Source organism: Aplysia californica, unplaced genomic scaffold (genome assembly GCF_000002075.1).
Source record: "Aplysia californica isolate F4 #8 unplaced genomic scaffold, AplCal3.0 scaffold00255, whole genome shotgun sequence".
Taxonomy (NCBI): Eukaryota; Metazoa; Mollusca; class Gastropoda; order Aplysiida; family Aplysiidae; genus Aplysia; species Aplysia californica.
The window spans coordinates 759,960-763,938 of record NW_004797525.1 but is presented as its reverse complement, the minus strand read 5'-3'; the positions used below and the strand labels follow the sequence as shown (position 1 = coordinate 763,938).

The window sequence follows — 3,979 nt, the reverse complement described above, 5'->3', positions numbered from 1 at the left end:
TTAAATTCTCCTTTTTATGTTATGTTTCTGCAGCACCAAACGAAACGCAATATAATTCTGTAAATGTTTAATGCCCATTCACAGTACAGAAAGCAAATCTTTATGACTTTATGTTGAAACAAATTTCAATTGTTCTCTTTTGTTAAATTCATTATAATCATTGCGTAGTGCGTTACTTGCGTTTTTACGAACGTTGTCTGCATTTGCTGAAGCGTTTATTTGTTACATTTTTGTATGATTTATCTAAACTAATACAGGGTGCGGTAGAGTGTGGATAATAGCTATAAACATGTTGTTGTTGTTGTTATTATTATTATTATTATTATTATTATTATTATTATTATTACTACTACTACTATGACTACAGTATAATCAGTCTTATTATTATTATTATTATTATTATTATTATTATTATTATTATTATTATTATTATTATTATTATTATCATTATCTTTTATCTTGTCATTATCATCACCATTATCTTCACCATCATTATCATTATTATTACTATTATTATTATCATTATTATTAGTTTTATAAAATATTTATCTTTTGTTCTTTTATTTATTTATTTATTTATCATTAATGTTCATTTTGCGCATTTTGCGCACTCAAATTAGATTTTGTAACGTATTACCTGTTTTTTTTTCAACAGGCAGGCTCTGGTGGTCGTATTAACACGTCGTTTGTTCTTTATTTATACAGCTCTAGTGTTTGTGCAAGTTCAGGTGTTGGAGAAACGTCACAAGAGAACAGAGATGGCCTCTGGAAACGAAACTTATGGAACGTCGTTTGGACCACGGCCTAGCAGAATGGTCAACGATCTAGTCCTTACAATCTTCGTCATCGGTTTCTACGTCATTATTTTAGGAGTCATCAGCTTCTTTGGCATTGTGGCTAACGTCATCAACCTAATCGTTTTTATCAGACAGGGCTTTAAAGACACCGTGAATATCTCTTTGTTTAGCCTAGCCATTTCCGATATAGGGGCACTGATTGCGTCGCTCTGGCTGAGCATTGGTTTAAACCCTTCCTTTGAAAATGCGTGTCTGCCTTTTGATCCCAAGGATGTCGTGTATCTAACGGCAGGGTGGCCAGTTATTTGCATTTCACGTATCTCTGGTTGGATTACAGCCTTCATAATGCTGGAAAGATGTCTCTGTATTGCTGTGCCTCTGAAAGTTAAAACAATGATAACAGTAAAGAGAACAGTTATCGTACTCGTTAGCATATACGTGGCAATGATAGGTGCCCTGTTGCTAGTGTTTTATGCCCTTCGTCTGGAGCCCAGATATTCTCCTCTAAAGAACGAGACCAAGATAAGAATAGTTTATATTACCAACGGCTTTGCCATAGAAAGTGCTGTTTTCTTGATTAATGCCTTCTCTCAGCTCATTACCTTTAGCATCGTCATCATTTGCTCTATAATCCTTGTCCAAAACATTATTAGTAAGTCAAAATGGCGGAAGTCTACTTCCAGTTCTGGAGATCATGATGGTTTTTCAAATAGAGACAAGAAAGTTGTGAAATTGGTTCTATTTATTGCGATCATTTTCATAGTATGCCTCTTGCCAAGTGTAATTAACTTTAATGCACAAAGTTTAGAACCCGAATATACCGCAGCAGGGAAATACGGGGACTTGTTTTTGCTGATATGGTCTTTTTCTGCTTCCTAATCAGCAACGAATTCTGCAGTGAATATCTTTGTGTATTACAACATGAGTTCAAAGTACAAGCAGATCCTGGACAAAATGCTTCTCCGAGGCACAGAGGGCTAATATTAGAACACAAAAAGCTACTACTTTTCGAAAACGTATATTATTATAATATACAAACCAACTGTGAGTTTTGACCAGCCTTTGAAACTACCTAACTAATGATTTGAAAATACAGTATGATAAAATCCTGAGAACTTCGAAAAGAAAAGGAATAATTATGACATTTGTTTTTAAGAAAATAAAAACGAAACCTTAAAAAGAAACCAAACCAACATTGCCACAGACCCAAAAATGATAATAAATTATTTATGTCCCATTGGCACGATTTAAATAGTTTAGGAAGCAGGCTGCTTTGACCTTGTTTGTCAATTCTGGGGCTGACGGGAATCACTCGTCCTTTGACTTTCGTGGTCTGAAGGTCCCGAGTGCTGCGAAGCTGTCGAGATGATTTTCTGCGTCCCTGAGCCTGGTATCCAGTCGAAGAGTTCTCTTTCCGACAACCCAGTTCATTCTTTGATGTTGACACGTCAGATATTTCGTAAGAATAGTTTCAGATTTATTCTTCACCCATGGCTGAAGGGACCTTTACTGATTTCATATACATTTCCTTCACAGAAAATAATAAAAGATCCCTTTAGCACCCCCCCCCCCCCTTCGTAAAGAACCGGAGCTTTCCTTCCAAAGTCAATTAACTAGATGTACTACTTGCTGTATTGTTATTATTTTTGGGCTTATTACACATCTGTATCATATTTATAATTTTTTCCTCCTTGTTTTTTTCTCTCTAATTTGGCACCACTTAAAAATCAACCCTCTGTATTTACACAAACTACTTAATATAACAGGAGAGTTGATATAGCACACTGGATTATAAAAAAATATAATAAAGTCTTGAGTGGATAGACATCCAGAAGCAATAAACGTTTGTCTTTTTTAAAAAATTGGCTTTTTGTTGAGTTTTTCTGTTGTGTTACGTACGTACAAGGGCTTGAACCCCAACAACACAATAAAAACAATGTTCTTATCAAAATCTTCAGGAAAAACTACAGCCATAACCATAGATGAGGAGAGGATAGAACATGAACAAGTGAACCAATTCAAGTATCTAAGGACAATAATCACAAATGATGGCAGAAGTGAAAAAGAAATAAACATAATAACAGCAGCTGCAAAATCAAGATTCAGCCAAATGTACAAAGGTATTTAAATCCAGGCAAGTATTTCTCACTTTAAAAAAGAAAATGATGTAATGCTACATCTTCCCCATATTCCTATATGGCGCAGAGACCTGAACTTTGACAAGGAAAGAAGAAAACAAGATAAATGCGTTTGAGATGTGGCGCTACGGTAGAATGGCCAGAATAAGTTGGAAAACAAAAAAGACCAACAAAGAGGCGTGTCAGATTGTACACACAAGACAAACCTTGCTGATTAAAATGTAAAACAAAACCCAACAACAATACCATGGCCACTTAAAACGACACAAGACCATTGTGAAAGAGGGGCTTGAAGGAAAGATGTGAGGCAAGAGAGCTAGAAGAAGGCAAATAATAACACGGATGGACAACATGAGAACATGGATTTTCCTGGATATGGCAGAATGTGCAACGGCAGCTCGCGACCGTGAAAGATGGAGGGTCATTACACGTCAACCTCTGAGTTAGAAAGACAGCTACAGGTATCCAGGTATCCCTAATCCTGCCTTTGGATCAAGTCTCTAATTTGATTCCCGTTGTAAAGAGTGGTGTTGTCTATAGTGGAGAACAATGCTCATATCGTAAACAGATTCTCGCAACTGTCCACAAATAATAATGGTAGTTCATTGTATTCATAAGTCTACCAAGCCGAAAGACCACCGAGAAGCAGAAGAACATTTAACCTTATCCGTACGCCCTGCAGTCATTTTTTTACCCCCTGGGTTATACATCTATTCTTCACATTTTAGAATACGTCTAGTACTAAGATCTCTTTGAAACTTTCAGTATTTCTCAAAAAATCATTTTGACAGACTGCTCATGCTATGCAAAGCGTACGGATCGGATTAACGAGTAAATTTCCTCTTTGGAAAGGGGTGGCACAGAGTTCCCCATGTCGTATGAATACGATAGTAAAACACGACGTACGGATACGGTTAAACAAAACACAATGGTGAACAACTCCTTGGCAGAATGTTAACATCTGATTTTGTCAGCGCCCTCCAAGTTGCACATTCGTTTGCACTGCGTTGCACAAAGAGTTTCAGAAATGGTGTTCCTGTTTTT

At 36.4% G+C, this 3,979-nt stretch overlaps 1 pseudogene; it reads left to right on the top strand.

Moving 5' to 3' along the window:
* The first annotated feature begins 758 nt into the window (after positions 1 to 758).
* LOC106012076 lies at positions 759 to 1,778 on the top strand (annotated as a pseudogene).
* The last annotated feature ends 2,201 nt before the right edge of the window (positions 1,779 to 3,979 follow it).